General features: G+C 46.7%; 2 long non-coding RNA genes across 2 annotated transcripts; one reads left to right on the top strand and one right to left on the bottom strand.

The window, feature by feature from the left end:
- Positions 1–103: 103 nt before the first annotated feature.
- Positions 104–3845, bottom strand: LOC145516930 (uncharacterized). The gene is made up of 3 exons (XR_014061866.1): positions 3615–3845; positions 1215–1313; positions 104–425 (listed from the first exon to the last, which is right to left on the bottom strand). It is a non-coding gene; the product is annotated as an uncharacterized LOC145516930 (long non-coding RNA).
- LOC145516926 (uncharacterized) lies at positions 3702–16596 on the top strand. The gene is made up of 4 exons (XR_014061865.1): positions 3702–4082; positions 14316–14406; positions 15027–15150; positions 16197–16596. It is a non-coding gene; the product is annotated as an uncharacterized LOC145516926 (long non-coding RNA).
- Positions 16597–23299: the final 6703 nt, after the last annotated feature.

Here is a 23299-nt window from a genome sequence, read left to right as displayed (position 1 = left end):
TTATTACTTTTATAATAAAAGCTCTATGTTTATAAAACAAAACAATGACAGAAAGGCAAAAATAATGTTTTATGTGAATGTGTGAGTATTTTACAATCCTAGATTTTTATTATTTTTTGATATTTATTTATTTGGCTGTACAAGGTCTTAGTTGCAGTGTGTAGGATCTTCCATCTTCATTGTAGCATGTGGGCTCTTTAGTTGCAGCATGCGGGATCCAGTTCCCTGACCAGGGATTGAACTTAGGCCCCTCGTATTGGAAGTACAGAGTCTTAGCCACTGGACCACCAGGGAAGTCCCTAGATAACTTTTTTTTTTTCCTTAACTTTTATTTATTTTTTCCTTACATTACTTTTTCATTCACTAGATTGTAAATTCTATGAGGCCAGTCTCTTCTTCTTCTTGTCTATCTCTCAGCATCAGGCCTGAATGAAAGAATGATTAATAAAGTGTGAGTTAATGACCTTCTTTTGCATCATCTCTCAATGTAATGGAGTCTATCAATATGGAGTCAGATTTGCTCTTCCCTATTACAATTCCGCACTGTCAATGTCCATTCCTCATTCTTGTAGGAAAGGGGCAGCAACTGCTCTGGCTATTTCCTGCTGAACAGGGGCACTGATGGGATGATTGTGAAATGGAATTGATCAGCTTGGGACTGGAAGTATTCCTGAGTCTCCAGTTGGGCATACATGGCTTCTCTTTTTGTGGTTCCCAACACTTAGACAAGCACTCGAATACACACAAAAACTCCAGGATGTTCTGCCCTATGCTAGCTTTATACACTGCCAAAATTTTATAGAAAGTGAAGGGGCTCTTTTCTCCTTTGGTCCTTTTCAAAAAGTGGCTGTCACCAGTATAGTGAAACTAAAGAGAAGAGCAAAAGTCAACATTACTTATCTAGTAAGAGGCTTGGCTCAAAACAGCAATTTATGATCACAAGATCAAGTCTATTTTTCTTTGCTCCATCCAGTTTCTAGAGGAGTGCGTTTTACTTGGGTGTGGTGAATCCCTGGTCTTATCCCAGCTAATTTAATAGAGGAGTGAATGTTCATCAGGACCTCGTATCGTTCTGTCCACTTAGCAGCAAGCTGATGTTTGTGCTAAGTCGCTTCAGTCGTGTCCAACTCTTTGTGACCCCATGGACTGTAGCCCACTAAGTTCCTCTGTCCAAGGGATACTCCAGGCAAGAATATTGGAGTGGGTTGCCATACCCTTCCCCAGGATGTTCAGGTCTTTGTTTTCTCCAGGTTTTGAGGAGACTATCCCTGGGTTGGAAGGGTTGTAGGACCACCTTAGTTGGGCAGTCAAACCTATAGGAAGCAAAGTCACAGACAGAAGTTAGTATAGTCCTTAATGTCTTAACATAGTTGGTGACTGCTAAGTCCTTTAAAAGACATTCACAGATTCCCCTGCCTGGGTAGACATTCCAGAATGGCCTACTATACAATATTTCAAGAGGGATTAATTTAAGTTTGCTTCTTGGAGCCTCTCTAATCCATAACAGGGCAACTGGCAAGGGCTTATCCAAGTTAAATTAGTCTCCTGACATATTTCAGCAATGCTCTTTTTAGTGTAAACATAGACGAAACACATGATCCAGCAACTCTGCTCTTCACTGTTACCCAAGTGAAATGAAAACTTCCATGCACACAAAATTCGTAACTTGTGGTTTTATTCCCAAACCTAGGAAACAATTCAAATCAACTAGGGAATGGATAAATATAACTCAGCAATAAATGAGTTAACTCATTTATTGAAATTTAACTCAGCAATAAATTACTGATAAGCACAACGACATGGATAAATCTCATTACTATGCCAAGTGAGAAAGGCTACACATTGTTTAATTCCATTTATAAGACATTTTGGAAAAGGCAAAACTATAGAGAAAGAAAACAGATTAGTAGTTACCCGGGGCTAGAGGTAGTTAAAATTTGATAAAGGAAATAACACAAATCAACAGGAAAGGGAAAATGATGTCAATAAATGATGCTGGCAAAACAAGCTTTTCTTCTTTTTTCCTACACCGCGCATCTTGTGAAATCTTTGTTTCCCAATCAGGGATTGAACACAAGCTCTTGGCAGTGAAAGCTCAGAGTCCTAACCACTGGACAGTCAGGGAATTCCCAAAGTGAGATATTTGAGGAGATTAAAACAGTCCATTTTGCTTCTGTCTATGCCTCTACATCAGATGGTCAAAGAGGTAAGCAAACCACAAAGAAACAATGCCAGTCTGGTCATCTACCAAGCCCCAGTGCTGGGAATTGAGCGTAGGAGCCAGAGGCAGGAGAAGGGGTGGATATCTGGGCATAGTGGCTGGAGTGGCTAGGATAGTAACCAGTCCTCACTCTCATCTCATTCCTTTTTTAATTTTAATCATAAAATAGTTTTGTGTGTTGGGGGAGGTATCATTTTGCACAGTTTGTGGAATCTTAGTTCCCTGACCAGGGTTTAAACCTGGGCCCCTAGCCAGGGAATTCTTTTGATCACAGAATAGTTCTAATTGCAGGATTGTATAGAGCCATTCAAAGGCCACCATTCCTCCGTGTTTTATTGTAAAATGATTGCTCCTCTCTAACCATCAAAAGAATGCCTTTTTTGCCTTGGTATCAACCAACCAGGCTGAATTCTGGGCTGGGCATTTTGGTGATTTTTGGAACCAAGCATAACCTTTCTTTTCTCCCTAGGAATGTCCCACTTTTGGACAAGAGCACAGATGGTTGTTTTTGCTCTTGTTCTTTTCTGTTCCTTTCCTCCATTTGATATCGTGAAAGTTTTCAACATCACTAAACTGATTTGGCTATAAATGGAGAAACAGTACCAAAACAGAATGAAATTAAAAACCCAAAGGACAAACAGAAAACCCTAAATAAACTCTCAAGTTTGCACTTGTGGTTTTACCTATCATCCCAACCCCATGCAATGTGACTGCTTAGAGAGCTGTTGGATCCAGATCAATGACATGGGAGACTGCAAATTAACACAGTAAGGGTGACAATACATGGTACGCAGAGTCCCAAGATAATCCTACGTAAATGCGGAGCTTCTAACAGGGACTGTACCACACATTATTCATCTTCCTCTTAGTCATGGGTTCATAGCTGAAATCAGACCACTTATCCACAATGCACTCCAGAGGACTTTCTTTAGGGATAGATGAAACATTCCCCATCTTGTAAAGATAGAAATGCAAGACAAAGCACAAATGCTAGCATCTCAAGAAACAAAAGAAGGTGTGTATGCTAAGTCACTTCAGTCATGTCTGACTCTGTGCAACCCTATGGACTATAGCCTGCTGGGCTCCTCTGTCCATCGAATTTTCCAGGCAAGAATACTGGAGTGGGTTGCCATGCCCTCCGTCAGGGGATCTTCCCAACTCAGGGATTAAACCTGTATCTTTTATATCTCCTGCATTGGCAGGTGGGTTCTTTACTATGAGCACCAAAAAGAAAATAAGGAATTGGTCCACAAATCTGGTAAATGTCCAGCAATTATTTCCTCTCTCCAACAGAGTACTCCACTCAAATACAAACAGGCTGGCTAATTTCTGAGGAAAAAGCCCTAAACAGAGAGGGATAAAGTTTCCAGCTGTAAACAGCAGAGTGACTTACCCTACTGTCTTGAGCCCTTCCTTGTTCCAACTGTCAAGCACTGGGGCAGTTACAGCTGCTTCAGAGAATTCTGAAGGGAAAATCCTCAGGGCAAGTGATCCCAGTAGCTGTTGAACCTTACTTGAAAATTCCCCTACTGGGGCTGGCTGGCCGAGAGCAGCAAGGTTCCTGTTCAATTTTGCCAAAATTTGTTACCAATTCCAAGGCTGTACTATTCACCACGCGACCATCAATCGAGAGACAAGTAGCGACTTTATTTGGAAAGCCAGCAGACAGAGGAGATGGTGGACTAGTGTCCCAAAGAACCATCTTGCCTGGGATTGGATACTAGTTTCTTTCATAGGGCAAAAAGGAGAGGGTGAGGAGGTAAAATTAAAAAAAGGTGATGAGTTGTTATAAATATTTCCTGGTTCCAGCCAGACTCCAGAGGCGATGTGTTAATTTCTTCTTTCCTGCAGCTATTCACAGGTGGGCCTGATCAGGATGGGATGCTTCTTGTGAGCTAAACAAAGATAGTTTAGCTTAATCTCAGGCAGGAAGGCAATGTTCTCAGAGATGGGCCATTATATATATTTTAAGCTATAGGTGCCATCCCTTTAGTGATTGTTGTTGCTTAGTCACTAAGTCGCGTCTGACTCTTTGTGACCCCAAGGACCCACGAGGCTCCTCTGTCCGTGGGATTTTTTCAGGCAAGAATACTGGAGTGGGTTGCCATATCCTTTTCCAGAGGATCTTCCTGACCCAGGGATCAAACCCACATCTCCTGCATTGGCAGGCATTGGCAGGTGGATTCTTCACCCCCTGAGCTGCCAGGGAAGCCCTAGTGATTAACTTGTAGGTTATTCAGAATACAAAGGTTAATGCAAAACAAACAGATCCCTTATGGAGTCAGATTTGTTCTTCCCTGCTACATCACTAATTTTCACTTTAATTCTTCAGAGTAACCTCTCCTTACACAAAAAGAGTGTTTGGGGTGGGGGTTGCCTTGATCAACAAAACCAAAAAACCTTCACATGCATGATGGCGCTTTTAAGAAGACATGTGATGCTACAGGGCAACTAAGCCCACATGCCTCAACTACTGAAGTCCTCATGCCCTAGATTCTGTGCTCCACAACAAGAGAAGCCATTGCAATGAGAAGTCCGCAGAACGCAACTAGAGATTAGCCCCAACTTGCCACAGTTAGAGAAAGACTGAGCACAGCAAAGACCTAGTGCAGCAAAAAAAAAAAACCGAAAAAAAGCTATGTGAATTTGAGAAACTCTTATCAGAAATATGAAAATAAGACTTGATGATACACTGAGCCTATGCCTCCTCCTTTGTTCTCGTTCTCAGAGAGGCACACCACTCCCACCAGAAACATGAAAGTCATTCCACACTTCAGGGTCCTACACCCTCAGAGTCAGTCTTTTACAAGCTGGATCACTTTTTCTGTCCCTAACACTATTCCCTTTGTTCCAATCACCACCATCTCCTGCCTTCACTACTGCATGCATGCTAAGTGGTTCAGTTCACTACTGTAGCTGCCTCCTAACCAGTTTCTCTGCTTCCCACCTCAAATTCATGCCTTCTGAGCTCCAGTCATGCTCAACTTTCTAATACACTACCCTAAGCATGCCTCTCTCCTGTTTACGGCCCTTCAGTGGCTCCCCATCACTCTCGGGAACAAGCAGAAAGCAGTTCACAGTCTGGCTCAGACTCACCTCTCTACCACCATCACACTCCCACGCTACTCCAGCTGCACAGTTTTGCTCTTAGCATTTGCATGAGTTGTCTCTTCTCCAGGGGAAATAATGCTTTTTCTGGTCCACACTCCTTTGCCTGGCTAACTAACTCCTCACGTCTCAGCTGTTAAAGTGAATGTCCCTTCCTCTAGGAAGGCTTTCCTGGTACCATCCTCCCCCCAGCTTGATTAGGTGCCCCTTCTCTCAACCCCAATGGGCCTTTGTACTTATTACCTCTGATATCTGCATTGTCACTTCTTGTTTGCCCATTAGCTTCCCTACAAGTCTTGTAAGCTCTCTGGCACTGAGCCATTACTTGTTTTCCATGGCAGGTCCAATACCCAACAATTGGTAGGCCTTCCATGGCTGTTGAAGGAACGAGTAATGAATAATGAATGAATCAAGTACTCTTGAAGGAACTGATTTTTTTTTTAATTTATTAGTTACTTGGCTGCATCAGGCTTCCCTTGTGGCTCAGCTGGTACAGAATCTGCCTGCAATGCGGGAGACCTGGGTTCTATCCGTGGGTTGGGAAGATCTCCTGGAGAAGGGAATGGTTACCCACTCCAGTATTTGGCCTGGAGAATACCATGGACTGTATAGTCCATGGAGTTGCAAAGAGTTGGACACCACTGAGTCACACGCGGGTGACTTTCACTTCACATCAGATCTTAGTTGCAGTACTTAGGGTCTTCATTACTCATGTGGGATCTTTCATAGTGCCCCATGGACTTGCTAGTTGTGGCACACGTGCTCGGTAGTGGCAGCCTGCTGGCTCCAGAGCACTCGGGTTTTAGTGGTTGTGGCCCTTGGGCTTAGTCGCTCTGTGGTATGTGGAATCTTAGTTCCCTGATCAGGGATCAAACCCGTGTCCCCTGCATTGCAAGACCAATTCTTAACCACTGGATCACTGGAAAAGTCCCAGGAACTGATTAATACTTTTTAAGATGCTTAGAAGTTGACATTCAGGAAAAAAAGATGCCCTTGAAGGATCCATAAATTCCCCAAAGAGGATGAAATTGTCTTATGATCTAAGAAATAATGTGAATTTGATAGGCAAGAATTTGGGAGTGAATGTGTAGTTAGAAACAGTGGTGTACTGGAGGCAGGGAGGTGGGGATTGGGAGTGATCTAGCCCTTCTGTTGTTGTTTAGTTGCTAAGTCATGTCCAACTCTTTGCAACCCCATGGACTGCAGCACACCAGGCTTCCCTGTTCTTCACTATCTCCTAGAGTTTGTTCGAACTCATGTCCATTGAGTCCGTGATGCCATTCAACCACCTCATCCTCTGTCACTGCCTTCTCCTCCTGCCTTCAATCTTTACCAGCATCAGGGTCTTTTCCAATGAATTGGCTCTTTGCATCAAGTGGCCAAAGTATTTGAGCTTCAGCTTCAGCTTCAGCATCAGCAGTTATTTTATTACTGACATTGTTTAGAATAAACTGGTTTGTTTTCCTCCCCTCCACAAAGAACTGGGAGTGATGTCAAAGGTGTCCAAATTTTCAAATCTCTACAGGGCAAGGTGGTCCTCTGCCAGGGTTGACTCTGGCCTGTGACTCCTCTGGCACTCCCAGCTTCTTCGGGGGAGCCCTCTGAGTCTCCTGGGTAGTGGCTGTCCATGGCAGGGAGGCCCTTCGTATATATAAGATCCAGCCTGAAATCTTGTCTTGTCCTTGCCACTAGCCAGCCTACCCTGAGGCCTTGTTCTGGCTCTCAAGGTCCACACTCTCAAGCCCCTCTGGGGGGGGAGGGCGCTCACTTTGCTCACTCATAAAACTGGGGCATTTGGTGACCTGTTACTCTTACTGACCTGAGTGAGGTATTCAACCACAGGGGACTGGCTAGGTTGGGTGTATTGGCCAAAAAGACAGAAGACAAGTCTGGACAGGTGGACAGTGTAGCCTGGGCCCCAGGATGGGGTGTGTGTGCAGGTGTCACAGAGAGGGAGTGGGCAGGGGTGGATCCCAGGCAAAGGTCGAAGATGGGAGAGGTGGCTCCAGCAGGTCGGCTGACCCTGCTTGGTGACAGCCTTCAGGAACTGCAGAGACACTAGCTGGGCTGGGCTGGGTCCTGGCTCTGCCTTGGGGTTGGGGAGGGGCTGGGGATGGAGAACAGCCCCTTGGTGAGGTCACTTCTAGGGTGGGAGCCAAGGTCCCTTTCTGGGAAGGATAGGTGGTGTCATGAAAGCAAAAGGGATTTAGGTGCGACTTTAGGAGGGGCAGGTGATGGTGGATCAGGGAGGATGAGATGTCTCTACTTAGGCTGCTTCCCAGGAGGGCAGGGAAAATTCCTCCAGCCCAACCCTGAGCACTGTCTTGTTAGAAGGCAGGAGAGCTAGACAGGATGTCCTGGGAGACCAGGTAGCTTGCAGCTCAGAGCCAGGGCTTGGGGGACTCACAGTTGAAGAGGAAGCCCTGGAACACCTCAGGTTTGGTTCAGGTTCCTGCCAGGCCTGGACCTTGGCTGTTCCTCTGTGAAGTGGGGACAATCTCCTTGGTACTTGCCTATCAAAGACAGAGCATCTGTTGACTTGGTCACCAAAGATCAGGGAGTCTCTCTTATAAATTCCTTCTCAAGTTTTGGGGAGCTGAGAGAAAACTCAGTTGAAATTTGGGCTGAGTGAGATGGAGAATGGGGAGCCTGGACCCACTGGGGCAGAGGAATGCTTTAGAATACAAGTAGCCTGATGAGATATCCCAACCCAAAGGCCCCCACGACCACTAGGCAGCATTCTTTTCTTTTTTTTTTTAATAAATTTATTTATTTTAGTTGGGGGCTAATTACTTTACAATATTGTAGTAGTTTTTGCCATATATTGACATGAATCAGCCATGGATTTACATGTGTTCCCCTGCCTGGACCCCCCTCCCACCTCCCTCCCCATCCCATCCCTCTGAGTCATCCCATTGACCCAGCCCTGAGCATTTGCCTCATGCATCGAACATGGAATGGTGTTCTGTTTCACATATGATAATATACATGTTTCAATGCTATTCTCCCAGAACGTCCCACCCTCACCTTCTCGCTCAGAGTCCATAAGACTGTTCTGTGCATCTGTGTCTCTTATTCTGTCTCGCATATAGGGTTATCGTTACCATTTTTCAAATTCCATATATATGCATTAGTATACTGTATTGGTGTTTTTCTTTCTGGCTTACTTCACTCTGTATTATGGGCTCCAGTTTCATCCATCTCAGTAGAACCGATTCAAATGTATTTTTTTTTAATGGCTGAGTAATATTCCATTGTGTATATGTACCACAGCTTCCTTACCCATTCGTCTGCTGATGGACATCTAGGTTGCTTCCATGTCCTGGTTATTGTAAACAGTGCTGCGATGAACATTGGGGTACATGCGTCTCTTTCAATTCTGGTTTCCTCGGTGTGTATGCCCAGCAGTGGGATTGCTGGGTCATATGGCAGTTCTCTTCCCAGTTTTTTAAGGAATCTCCACACTGTTCTCCATAGTGGCTGTACTAGTTTGCATTCCCACCAATAGTGTAAGAGGGTTCCCTTTTCTCCACACCCTCTCCAGCATTTATTGCTTGTAGACTTTTGGATATGAGCCATTCTGACTGGTGTGAAATGGTACCTCATTGTGGTTTTGATTTGCATTTCTCTAATAATGAGTGTGTTGAGCATCTTTTCATGTGTTTGTTAGCTATCTGTATGTCTTCTTTGGAGAAATGTCTGTTTAGTTCTTTGGCCCATTTTTTGATTGGGTCATTTAGTTTTCTGGAATTCAGCTGCAGGAGTTGCTTGTATATTTTTGAGATTAATTGTTTGTCTGTTGCTTCGTTTGCTATTATTTTCTCCCATTCTGAAGGCTGTCTTTCCACCTTGCTTATAGTTTCCTTTGTTGTGCAAAAGCTCAGAGATAAACCCACACACTTATGGACACCTTATCTTCGACAAAGGAGGCAAGAATATACAATGGAGAAAAGACAATCTCTTTAACAAGTGGTGCTGGGAAAACTGGTCAACCACTTGTAAAAGAATGAAACTAGAACACTTCCTAACACCATACACAAAAATAAACTCAAAATGGATTAAAGATCTAAATGTAAGATCAGAAACTATAAAACTCTTAGAGGAAAACATAGGCAAAACACTCTCCGACATAAATCACAGCAGGATCCTCCATGACCCACCTCCCAGAATATTGGAAATAAAAGCAAAAATAAACAAATGGGATCTAATTAAAATTAAAAGCTTTTTCACAACAAAGGAAACTATAAACTGGGCAGCATTCTAATCCTGCCTTCCCAGACATTCTGAACCCAGGGATTAAGGCTCTCTCATCAATCCTCTTTCTTAATCCTGTTTCTTTGCTCCAGGGTTCTTCCCCAAGGCTCCTTAGCCCCTCACTGCTCCATTCCACAAATATTTATCCAGCACCTGTTATTTGCCAGGTATTTTCTAAGCCCTAGGAATTCGGAGGTGAATGAGATTGTTAGTCCTTGTCCTCATTTCCCCCTCGGGGTAAAACAGCAGGAAAGTAAGTGAGGTAGCCTAGCCTTCACTGGCTATGGGAGAGAGCCCAGACGGCTGTGGGAACTCAGAGAAGGAACCATACCCAGCCCAGGGGCAGTTATGGCCAAGGTATCAGGGACCCTGAGTCTGGAAGGGTCAGTGGGCGTTTGCCAGGGAGGCTGTGGTGTGGGGAACAGCAGAGGCGGAGGGGAAGGTTCTGGAGCCACTTCAGCAGGCTCACAAGAGCCAATTGTTACATTGTCAGGAATTTGGCAAACCACTTGTTATACACAGCCATTATTAAAAATTGAATTCTATAAATGTGTAATCACAGAAATTATTTTTAAAACAAAGATAATAACTAATCAAACTCATTACTTCCTAATCATTATTACATCTTGTGTATTTTTTTTCCTTTTTTTTTTTTAACCTGTGCTGGGTCTCCATTGCCATGCAAGGGCTTCTCTCAAGTTTTGGGGAGTGGGGTCTACTCTCCAGTTGCAGTGCTCAGGCTTTTCATTGTAGTGGGTTCTCATGTTGCAGAACATGGGCTCCAGGGTGCGTGAACTTCAGCAGTTGTGGTACATGGGCTCTAGAGCACAGGCTCAGTAGTTTAGTTGTCCTGTGGCATGTGGGATTTTCCAGGACCAGGGATTGAATCTCTGTTCCTGCTTTGGCAGGTGGATTCTTAACCACTGCACCACCAGGGAAGTCCACATTTTGTGCTCTTGAGGTTATTTATATCTGTTGAATCTTTAAAGTGGAGGAGCTACATAATGGTGTACTGCTGCTCATTTCTACACTAGTAGTTTGATAATAGCCATGGTGGCAGTATTTGTACCGTTGAAAAAATATTTTATTTTTATTTTTTGGCCACACCATGCAGTCTGTGGGATCTTAGTTCCCTGCCCAGGGATTGAACCTGGGTCCCTGGCAATGAGAACGAGGAGCCCTAACCACTGGACCAACAGGTGATTTCCTGCATCATTGAAACTGAATGACACTATACAAGGAAGGCTTAATTTGTGGTTTTGTTGATTACATGGACCAGAGGTTAACACACTGCAGCTTGCAGGTCAAATCCATCCTATGAGCTGATAATGGTTTTTATACTGTTTGACGGTTAAGAATATTTTGAGACATGAGAAAATTCAAATTGCAGTGGTCACAAACGAAGTTGTGTTGGAATACAGCCTCGTACATTTGTTTGCCTACTATCCATGGCTGCTTTCACACTGTCATGGCAGAGCTGAGTAGTTGAACAGGGACTATATGACCTAGAAAACCTAAAATATTCACTATTTGACCCTTAACAAAAATGTTTATTGACCCTTTGTATAGACTTAAGAAAGTGACAGAAAAACATTAATGCAGATGAAACATGAAAGTTTGTCATGTCTATAGCCATTATGTTTTGAATAGCACAAAATTCTAGGGATATATTCTTCCAGTATTTGAAAACCACCATCCAATTCAGCAAAAAAGATCACATGTCATTAGTGAATGACTGATGCTTCAATACATCTTTATTCTTTTACTTTTGTCCTGCTCTTTTAATGTAAATGAAAATTATTAACCAACACTTATGATGAAACTGTGCTCCTCAGTCAATGCTGTGAATGACTTTTTGCAGACCTGAATTGTAATCAAGCCTTTGTTCATGATCTGATTTTGTCAGATCCTGAATGAATTGCAACCACAGGTTGGCTACAGATAGAGGGTTGGCAAAAATCAAAGAGAGCATTCTATCGAGCAATTGATGCTGTAGAATTTGCAATAAAGAACACTGTATACTTTAATAATGTTTCTAAGTCATGATCTATTTTACAACTTTATACCAATAAAATTTGTAATAGATTTGTGTACATATATAGACACATATATTATTTCTAGAAAGCCAGATGTTAAGCATTTACCAGTACACAGTGGGACAGAGGGTTCAGGCAGAAAAGGTCCGGGGGAGACTGGGTGCTCAGGGCAGAATGAGAGGGGAGATGGTGAGGCTGGAGCACTGGGATAGACGTGCGGGGCCTTGTGAGCAGGGCTCGGGAGCCAGACACCATCCTGAGGCATTTGAGGAGCCACAGAAAGATTTTGAGTGCAAGAGAGATCCCATTGGATTTGTGTTTAGATTATGTTGACCAGTTGTGTGAAGACTGGAATGTTAGGGACAGCTTTCAAGGCATTGGATTCGTGGAGGGAGGGAGAATAGTAGCAGCAAAATCTCAGCACTTACTATAGACCAGGCCCTCTCCTGAGCACTTCGTATGTGTTATTACCTCCCTTTCACAGATGAGGAAACTGAGGCCCAGAGAGATTAAATAACTAGTAAGCAGCAGGGTTGAGATTTGAAGCAGGAGTCTGATTTCAGAGCCCGCATTCTTAGTCATTACATATGTTCAGACAAGAAAGACAACGAGACTTGGAGTGATGTTTCTTAATGCATGTACAGAGTTGATCAATATTTACAGATATGCTTGGCAGATAGGAGGAACTTGAGGAAATTCTTCAGACCCAGCAAGACTTGACTTGTGTGAGGAGCCAAGGTCAGTGGACCTTACCAGCTCCCTTCATCCCATGGACAGTACATTGACTGGGGCTGCTCTGACCTCCTGCTCCTCCCTCTGTCCTCAGGGATCTCCCAGTCTCAGGGACAGACTCCTGGACAGGCATACACATGTAGGACAGAGCCTGAATGGGCCCAGAGTGGGTCTCTTGTCTCCAGTGTACTTGAGCTCAGAGGAGCAAGAGGTGTGAATTGTCAACAGCAGGAAGGGTTTCCGTGGAGGGGACTTGGGATTTGGATGGAGAGGGGAGAGAGGATGGGTCCTGCTGATGTCGTGGTTTTTCTCCTTGGGCATCTGTATTTAACAGCAGGAGTTTGATGGAGCCCTTGATACACAGCTAATTCAGCTGCAGATATACACATTTCAAAGGCCTAGAGGTGCCTTCTTGGCAGGAGTTCTGGCTGAGGGTGTGGGCAGGAGGTAAAAAGGGTGGCGGTGGAGTGTTGGGGGGATACCATACTTTGGTGGAAGGGCGGGCCCCACATGGGGTGTTGGTTCCTCGAGGCCACAACTGTCAGCTAGGGGCTCCCCATCATGCTGGCTCAGCAGGTCCCACAGGGTGACAGGTGACTCACACTCACCTTAACATGACCCTGGTAGAGATGGGTGGGGGGGTATGTAGAATGGAACTGTGTATTTATCCACGTGGGGGTACACGCTGTGTTCCATGCTCGAGTTTGAGGTGTGTGCTCCTGGCCAATGGTGCACACAGGCCATATGGGCTGTCCAAAGATGTGGGCCACAGGAGTAGAGGATGTGCCTCGAAGATTGGGAGGTGGTGGTGGTGAACACACAGCTCTTCCAAGAGTAAAGGAGCATGGGTGCAGGTGGGGGTGCAACTTTGGAGGCTGGTGAGCCATTGGAGGAGGCGGCCTGGGTGGTGGTGGGCGAGGAAGCTCCCTGGCGATGGCTCATCACCCATGAGGATGGACTAGCTGGGCTACATGACGACACCAAGCGCTCTGAGTCCGTGATGATGGCGGTGGCTTCCCCGAGCTTATCCATTAAGCTCCCTGCCGCAGGCCAGGGTGGCTCCCCCATCCTAACCCCAAGAGGGCACACACCGTCCACAGATCACAGGCAGGCAAGAGGCAGGGAGCATGAGCATCCAGCTGGGGCTTCCTTTCACCCCTGATGTGGGAGGATGACATAAGGGTCCCAATGATGCCTGGTCTGCTGGGGTGTGGGGAAAGCACAGCAACCCCAGGTTGCCCATGCCCCAGGTGTGTGTGGTTCTGTGTGCACTATCATGCAGTATGTGTGTGTATCCACGTCTGGGTGTGCTGGCCCTGCCCTGGCGCCCGGAGCCTAGTGCCACCTTCCCACTGGGTTCCACGATCTGCGAGATGCTTGAAGCGAGGCAAGGAGCCTGGGCTGGGAGCCAGGAAGCCTGAGTCCTACCCCAAGTGCTCTTAGTTACTGGAGAGGTCCCTTTACCCTCTCTGGGCTCAAGCTGTCCTTTGTAAAAGGTGGAGGGGCCATAATCCCTAGGGTGCCACCTCACAGGCTGTAGGGTGACAGATTCTCGTGGAAGTGTTTGGGAGGTCAGGAAGGCTTGGTTCTGGGGGCTGCACAAGGGGAATGCTCAGTTGATTGACCAGAGGTGGAAGGCAGGGAGCAATTTCCAGAAAAATTGCCTTCTGCCTTTAAAAGGGGTATTCAAACCTCTTAGAGAAGTGAGATGTTTAGAGTTCTGGGGCTGAACTTCAAAACAAATTAATGTTACAGGCCAAGACCTGCCTGTGGTGAGGCTGGGAATGTCTGTCTACTCATCCTTGCCCCTCCCAACCCTGGTTGCCAGCTGGGGTAGGGGATAGGGGGGTGAACAGCAGATTCCCCCAGACTGAGGTTGGGAACAGGCTCACAGCCCTCCCCACTCTCCTCCACCCCCACCCCCTCCCACCCTTCCCACCCACTCCCAACTTGCTGTCTTTCAGGCTCAAACGTCCGGAGTTCAAGCTTTTCATCCTGGGGCTTAGCCAGAGCAAACAGCATAAAATCAACAAAACAAGAAAGGAAGCATCACAGGTGAGGTGGAAAAGAAAACTTGGAAGCCACAATAAAGGTGTGTGGGCGGAGCTGGAGCAAGCCGTGTGTGTGTCTCTCCTAAGAGAAAGACCCGGGGGCTAAGGCTGGCCCAGCCACTCTCTCATTGGGTGTGGGAGGAGGGGGCTCCTGGGTGGCACCCCAGTGGACTCAGGCCCAGGGAGTTAGCTTAGGCCACCAGCAAGGGCTGCTAGTGCCATGTCTCATGAATCCCGTAAACGGGGTGTGATTGGGAGGGGGATAGAGTTAGACACCCCCTCCCCTCCACTCAACCCGGCTGAAGCCTAGGCCAGGCTGCCACGGCTGGTGTGGAAAGCAACCGAGAGGCTAACTGGGGGCCAGGACTGTGGGTGGAGCAGGAGTGGAATAGGCTGGCACTGGAGCCGGAGTGAGAAGCTCCTGGCTGTTTGCCTTGCCTGGCTGCTTGCCCCAGGGCTTGGGGTCTTGGAGCCATGAACTCCTGGGGATTACCAAGACTTTCCGTCATCCCACTCCACTCATAGGCATAGTCGCCTTCCCTGACAGCCTAATTTCTCTTCCACTCGGGGCAGGGGGAGCTCTGTTTCGTCAATGAACATTTATTGTGCACCTGTTCTACACAGCACGCTATGCGGGCCGGGGCATCCCCAGAAGGCTGCCTGCCCAAGACCCTCTCACGCCTGGATCCCCCTCTTCTCAGAGAGATGGCCATCTGTAGATCCAGCCAGCGATTGCCGAGTGCCTGGGGCAAGTCCCGATCCCTCCCCTGGGTTGAGAGGTGGGGAGTGGCAACCAGGAAGTCAAGTTCTGGTTGAGAGCTGAGAGGCCGAACTTTAATGGGAAGGGCTGACTGGAGCAGCTTGAGATCTGGGTGAAAGTCTATGGGCTTTGGTCTTGCTGTCTGCCTGCAGAATGAGCATAGTATCCTTCTCCATCCCATCCCCATGCCCCTAGCCCTGCAGGCTTTGGCCCTGGAGTCAGAGTCAATAAGGGTGGAGGGTGTGGGGTGCAGGGTTCCTTTCCCCAAAGAGGCATCCTCTCCACCACAGAGTGTTTAATCCCCAGCAGGCACTCACCACCAACTCAGTTTATTCTCCCAACCACCCTGCCAGGTGAGGGCTAGTAACCACCATACAGAGGAAGACATCCAATTAAATACCTTGCTCAGAGGCACCCAGCACCAAATAAGAAGCCAAACTGGATACAAGCTCAGATCTGCTGGCTATAAAGTCTGAGTTATGAACCACAACTCACCAGCTGGATAGGGGGAGCCACTCCCGAAAAGCCAAACCCCACACCAGCCCCATGCTCAGACTCTTGGCCAGGAGGCCCCTGGGTTTTTCACTGCCTCGTTCTACCACCACCTCACTCTTTCATCTTCCCATGAAGCATCCCTCTTCCTGATTCCCTTCTTTGCTCTGATTAACTCAGGAACTGAGCCACCAACATTAATTAAGACTCTTGTTTTCTTGTGGATTAAGAAATTGCTGCTCAGAGCTTCTCCTTTTAAATGCTTTAGTGTAAAAGGATTTTGATATAGACTCAAGCAGAAATTAAAGGATGGAACCAGAAGGCAAATGGGGAACTTAACAGTGGTGAGACCAGGCTGCCACGCTCTAAACCCACTGACTGGTCAGCATCAGTAAACTTGGGGCAACTAGACATTACATGCCTCTGGATGAGGTACAGTAGGTAGCACATGGGTCCACAAAGGAGTCAATCCCCCCCAAATTGATCCTAAATAAAATCACACAATTGGAGCTAACTTCCTATATATTCTAAAAAAATTACAGAGAAAGGAGGAAGAGCTAAATGACACCACAAGGAAGCAAACACAAACCCACAGTTGTGACTTCCTATTGAACCACATTAACTCAACAGGGACAGCGACAGGAACAGAATGTGAACAAAACAAAGGGGAACTGCTCATGTTTAGGATGACATTTACCCCAGTGCCATGTGTGATCTTGTTTGGAGCCTGACTCAAACAAACCAACAAATTAAGACATTTGAAAACAATGTGGGTACTTGATAATTCCATGGAATTGTTCATTTTGTTAGGCATGGAATTGTGATTACATAAGAAAATGTTTATAGGTTTTAGAGATGAATACTGAAGAATGCAGGAGTGAAATGGCATACCAGCTGGAATGTGTTTTAAAATACTTCATAAAAAAGAAAAAAAAAATCGGTGACACCAGAGTGCCAAAAGGTTGATGATTTTATGGGGTGATGGTTATATGGAGATTCATATACTACTTTGGTCATGTTTGAAATTTTCGTTTAAAATGCTTTAAAGGGGTATGGAGCCTGTCTCCAGATGTTGGGGTTGGGTGTCTGAGCTGGTCTGACAGCCGGAAACTGATCACTGTCCAGTCCACTGCTTCCATCTCAGCTTCTTTGGCATCTGAGTAGCTGGTGGGAAGCCTTGTTTGGAACTGAAACACAGTGTGTTGTCCTCAAGATGGCCCTCTGGGTCAGCCTCACCAGGCATAGATAGCTCCTCTTCCAGCTCCACTCACTGTCTGTAATCAGTGAAGCCTTCCTACCCTCCATCCTCATCTCTCCTGCATTGGAAACCTGTCCAATGATGTCCAGTCTTGGAACTGAGGGACATCAAGAGGAGAGCTCAGAGTTGTGGGCATAAGGAGGGCCCCTGGTCCTGTTACAGTGGGGTTGGAAGGTGAGGGCAGAACTCCTGCCCCTAGCCAGATGAGATGGGAAGGGGCACAGAAGGTGAGACCAGCTCTCTGGGTTCCCTCCTTGGCATGGGACAGGGCAACAGAGACACCTAGACAATCACTAGAGCTGAGCAAGCTGTAGTTTGTCTCGGGAGGGTCTCTCCCCAACTTCTGCTGAATCTTCTAAATTTACTCACCCACGTGTCCTCATTTCCTTCCTGCGGTTCCATCCGATGGCAAAGTCAGCCATCGTCTTATCAAACAACCCCTCCTGCAGTCAGCGCTGCTAATTCTGCATCAAGGGGAACAACGCTGCTGGGGGTGGTCTTCCATCCTTGTCTCCTCATCCTTGTCTCTCCCATGCAGAGATGCATTAGGGCATCCTCAGGCTGAGCAAGGAGCCAGGACATCTGGACTTGACTCACCCTGAACCCCGGGATATGCCAACAGCACAAGAGACTGTATCTGCCTGCTCAGCCCAGTCTGGCTCAGCCTGCCCCCTAGGGGACCAGCATAGGCGTGGGAGGACCCACCTTTGAGGGTCCTAGGAGAGGCCCAGGAACTAAGAAGGCCCCATCCCGCCAGGGGAGCCCCTGTGTTCCATCAAGCATTCCTGGGCTCAATGTCTATGGCTGCCTGGACCCAAGTCCCTGCCCACAGAGACCTCTGCACTGGCCCCGTGGGCAATCACTGTGTTCCTGAAAGGCTATAAATCAGACTCCACCTTCCCGCAGGCTAGCATGGTCATTTCAAAACTGCTTTCCTGCTCAAGAGGGGCACCTTGTGAGCGTTTCCTCAGGGCCTCTATTCCCCGTTTCTCCTCAGTGGAAGATCTATGTGTCAGGGGCCTCAGGATTTGGGCAGAGATGTTGGGAGTGAGGAGATATCTCTGGGAGCAACTGACCTTGCCCGTCTGGAGGGAGGCAGGTAGCCTATGCTATTCGGGGAGCCCCTAGAGTGAGTGGGGAGATGGGTAGTCACATCACATGGGTTTGCCAGGCCCTCCGGGCGTGCCTCCATTTTCAGGTTGAGCAGGAGAGTGGAGAGAGAGTAGCTTTCCCTGGGATTGCTGAGATGGGCTCTCTGCCCACCCTGAGCCCCTGTTCCAGATCAGATAAAGCACGTATCTTCAGTGAGCTGCCCGCCGACAGGCAACATGCTGACGCAGGCAGGAAAATATTAACCCAGAGGAATGGGCGCATGCTCATGTGTGTAGTGATTCTGTGCATGTGTATGTGTGTGTGTGTGTGTGTGAAAGAGAGAGAGAAAGTGTCCACAGAGAGATTTTCACATTCAAGACCAGACACAGACATGAACATACACACCAGCTCATTCACATATACATTCACATACATACACACATTCATATACACAGATATGTATACATACACACAATATACAAACACATATACACACATACATACACACAAATGATTCTCACACAAGCAGATTTCTTCAGTGTCATCTCCCAACTTTTTTCTGTCAATGAGACCCCATCCTCTAAGACCTGATAGATCCAGCTCATACTACAAAGTAACAGGTCTGAGCTCCATGCCTGGTTTCTGATGCCAAATTAGGTACCCTGATGAAGATTTTAGAGTGGAGCAGACCTGGGTTTGAATTCTGGATCCATGACTTACAGGTTGTTTGCCCTTGGGCTAGTGGCAGTGCCTCCGGACCCTGTCTGCTTCAGTCTCTGTGCGCTCTTGTCTGGAGGCCCACCTATGACTCTGGGAAGGAAGAATGAGAGCCTGGAGGATATGGTCATTACAGAGTGTCAGGGTTAAAAACCATCCTGGCTCCTGCATGTGCCCCTAGCCCTCCCCAGCCCAGCCACCTAGCCCCCAGTTCTCCTAGCTTGGGTCCCTGGTCTCCTGGAAAGATCTAGATGTTCTAGGTCTGGGTGATCTTAGATAAGTTGCTTCCATGCTCTGAATCTCAGTTTCCCTACTTGAAACATGAGTTTGAAAAGGGACACTCACCTGGGTGAGGCTTAAGGGTCTTTTTTGGGGAGGAGGGTCTTTTCTTTTTTGATCAGTCTGAGATTTCAGAGACCAGGGTTCATTGAGTTATCTATACTGTTCTCCAACTCCCCTCCCTACTCTCTCAACCAGAGCTGGTCATTTCTTACTGATTGATACCATGGCATACCTGAGTTATACAAAGAATTCTGTGTCTCAGAAGAGTTTGGATTCCATGCAAGGGGGCACAGATTTGATCCCTGGTTGGAGAACTAAGACCCCACATGCTGTGTGGCACCATCAAAAAAAAAAAAAAAGGCTGGAAAACAATTTGATTGAAAGCAGTTTACATGATAAATTAATCAAATGACATGTCAGTGGAAAAAGTTGATTCATCTTTTTGCACATCAATACTTTGGGGGCACTAGGAAGTTCAGATTAGTTTTAGTATCTTCGGGTATTTTTCTTCCTTCATTCTGATTTTTAAAATTTTCTATTTGCATTTTTATTCCTAACTGGGTTTCAGCCAATTGTGTCTGCCCCATGCTATTCATAATAGAGAAGAGTTGGATACATTTAAAATTGGAGACAATTTTCTGCTGTCCAGTCACATATATGACATGGATATGGACTTAACTGGCATGGAAAAGATAATTCTTAATGTTTGAGTGAAGAAAGTACTTTACAAAATTTTATACAGATTTCATTCTACTTATTGTGGACAAATTGGGGTGGGTGTGTATATGTGTCTACATTAAAAAAAAAAAGATTAGAAAGAACCCTACACCAAAATGTTTGTAGTAGTTGTCATGGAGGGAAAAATGTTCTTTTGGCTTCTTTTTATTTTAGGTAATAAAAGACTTAAAAGGAGCTGAGATTTTTTAATTTGTTTTCTATTTTTTAAAAATTTCCACTCCAACGATGGACAATTATATTTGCTTGACTTGCTTGGCTATGTGTTCATAAATATTTAAATTTTCAGTTAGGTTGAACATTAATGTCCCCACTTACTAGTTCACACTGAAAGATTTTTAGTGTAATGAGTAAGAAATGGGAGGCTGATGAGCACTGGGTTATTTCCAACCTTAACATTAATTACTGTTGTTCAGTCGGTAAGTCATGTCCGACTCTTTGGGACCCCGTAAACTGCAGCACACCAGGCCTCCCTGTCCTTCATTATCTCCTGGAGTTTGCTCAAACTCATGTCCATTGAGTCAGTGATACCATCCAACCATCTCATCCTCTGTCACCCCCTTCCTCCTCTTGCCCTCAATCTTTCCCAGCTAATAGTGATATATAATTCACTGATTCATAGTTCTGCAAAAGTATTGTACTGTAGGCAAAATTAGAATAACCGAACAATTTCTGAAAGAGGGACTAAACGCCCAAAGATACATCAGAGTTTGCAAAAACTGCCCTGTAGCACACTAATATTATGTATTCATTTTCAACTGATTTCTCATTTCAAACAAATTTGTTTTTGAGCTAATGGTCTGCTGTTGCCTCTGTAAACCTTTCCCTGGACCTTTCTGTGCCCAAAGTAGTGGGGTGAGAGGACCACATCCCCTCCAACCCCATTTCACAGAGAAGGAAACTGAGGCTCAGGGGCCGGGACTAAGCCAGGCATGGGCAGCGAATCTGATGCCCAGCTTGGACTCAAAAATAGGTAAACGTGCAGGGCATCTAGGGGGTCTTCATGGAAACAAGAGCTAGGACACTCAGCTAAATTTGAATTTCAGAAAAGCAATAAGTAATTTTTTGTTCTTTTTTTTGGTTTGTAAACAATGGGTAATTTTTTTTAGCATAAGTATGTCCCAAATATTGTTTATCTGAAATGCAAATTTAACCAAGCATACTTTATTTTGCAGCCCTACTCAGAGCCCATCCTGTGCAGACAGAATCCTAGGTATTCCCTGTCTGCCCACACCATCCCCCCAGGCTCTGTCTAGACCTAATTCTGACCCTAGTGCCCAGCCTCAGAGCCCCCCTTACTGCCTCTCTTCTCTCCACAGTTGAACTTTCTGCCACCTCAGCCTCCATCTCTTCAGCTGTGGCCATTCTCCATCCCACCAGTTCAACGAGGCTAGCCTCTTCTCAGCACCTGCCTCTGGGGCCATAGCCTCCTCGAGCTTTGTGCATCCTCTTGGTAGGCTGGTGTCTGGGTTTCTATCTCCTCCCTCCTCCTACCACCTGCTCCTTCTCAGTCACCCTCCTGTCCCCAGCATCCTGCCCTGCCCCTTGCCCAACCCTCATGCTTCCTGACAATCCCATGAACTCCAAAGTAGATTCCCAGGGGCTGACATCGGTTCTCTGTCTCCAGCCTGAGCCCGGGCCCAATCATGCCCCTGCCTGCTGGAGGCTCCGAGGCCTCAGGGACCCCAGACTGACTAGTTCACTCTTCTCTTTGCTTAGAAGCCTTGGAGGGGCTTCCCAGATGGCTCAGCAGATAAGAATCCACCTGCAATGCAGGAGACACAGGAAACCCTGGTTCGATACCTGGGTTGGGAAGGTCCCCTGGAGAAGGAAATGGCAACCCATCCCAGTATTCTTGCCTGAAAGATCCCATGGACAGAGGAACCAGGTGGGCTACAGTCCAAAGGATTTCAGAGTCGGACATGACTAAGCACACAAGGAAAAGAACCTATTGAGGGCCTCAGGCCCTTGGGATAAAGTCTGACTCCATGCCCTGGCAGACAAAACTCCTCATAGTCTGCCCCTGCTCACTTCTCCAGTCCTATGTAAACCACTGACAATTCCCAGAATGTGTTAGGTTTTCTCACAGTCCCACTGGGCTTCAAATGACTTAACAGAACCACTACTGCCCCATCCTCCCTAACTCACCTTAGAGAACTCGGTGTCCATGTTATGCCTTCTGGAAGATTCTTGCCCACCTCCAGGCTGGCTTAGTGGTTCCTGTATTCCCTCCACTTTATCACGGTGTATCCTAAGTCACCTGCCATTTATCTGTCTCTCCTCAAAAGACAGGCAGGAATGTGTCTGCTCCACCTCTGGGTCCTCAGCGTACAGCCCAGTAAATGAGCCCAGGGTTTGATCCCTGACTCCAGCATGGATCCCGGTCTTCCTCCCTCACCAGCCCTACCCCAGCCCACTCCAACTCTGCCCATGTTCTGATCTCATCCAAGACCCCAGAACTCCACTTTTGACTCTTACTTCACCCTGGCCTCAATAGCACACTCAGGAATAAAGGCAGGTGTCAGACTTCCCAGGTGGTACAGTGGATAGGAATCTGCCTGCCCATACAGGGGACAAGGGTTCAATCCCTGATCAGGGAAGATCCCACATGCTTTGTGGAGCAACTAAGCCCGTGCGCCACAACTGAAGCTCATGCGCCTAGAGCCTGTGCTTTACAGCAAGAGAAGCCATCACAATGAGAAGCCCAAGCACAGCAACGAAGACTAGTCCTTGCTCACTGCAACTAGAGAAAGCCTGCTCTCAGCTACGAAGACCCAGTGCAACCAAAAAATGAAATAAATAAAAAACTCTATTAAAAAAAAAATGCAGATGTCCGCCACTACTAAGGGTGCATCTCTACCTCCCTGAAGGAAGGATTCAAGTCTGCAGAGGTGGTGAGAGGCAGAGCCTCAGCCACAGGGCTGCTGTGGTAGAGTTCATTCCTTAACGATGGTCTCTGACTGGGCAGCCTACCTCTGCCTCTCCTTATAGAGTGAATGACCTGCTGGTCTAGGAGGGGTGGTGTGTGGGCAACCGCATGCTAAGTCGACTCAGTCATGTTTGACTCTGTGACCCCATGGACTGTAGACTGTCAGGCTCTTCTGTCCATGGGATTCCCTAGGCAAGAATACTTGAGTGAGTAGCCATGCCCTCCTCCAGGAGATCTTGCCTACCCAGGGATCGAACCTGCATTTTCTGCATTGCAGGCAGATTCTTAACCCACTGAACCAAAGTGGCAGAAGCGGAGTGGGGGTGGGGGGGAGGGGCCGGGGAGTGGGGGTAGTTGTGGCTTGGCTGGGCAAGGCAAGTTCCAGACCAGACCCATTCTATTGGCACCCTCTAGAGGACAGTTATATTACCTGAGTTGGCTTTGCAACCAAACCCTACACCCCCTCTCCACAATAAGGGGCTCAGAACCTTCTGGACCCACTGCCCACCCTCCACGACTCCACCTGGCAGGTCTCCTTACAGTCTGCAGACCAGCATCCCCTCCCTTGTTTCTCAGCACCAAGTCGTCTGCTCAGATCCCAGACTGCCTGTCTTTGGAGGCTCACCCATGCC

The sequence above is a fragment of the Giraffa tippelskirchi genome, chromosome 1 (genome assembly GCF_054371585.1).
Source record: "Giraffa tippelskirchi isolate mGirTip1 chromosome 1, T2T-mGirTip1v1.2.pri, whole genome shotgun sequence".
In the NCBI taxonomy this organism is placed as follows: Eukaryota; Metazoa; Chordata; class Mammalia; order Artiodactyla; family Giraffidae; genus Giraffa; species Giraffa tippelskirchi.
This window is presented reverse-complemented; position numbering and strand designations above follow the sequence as displayed.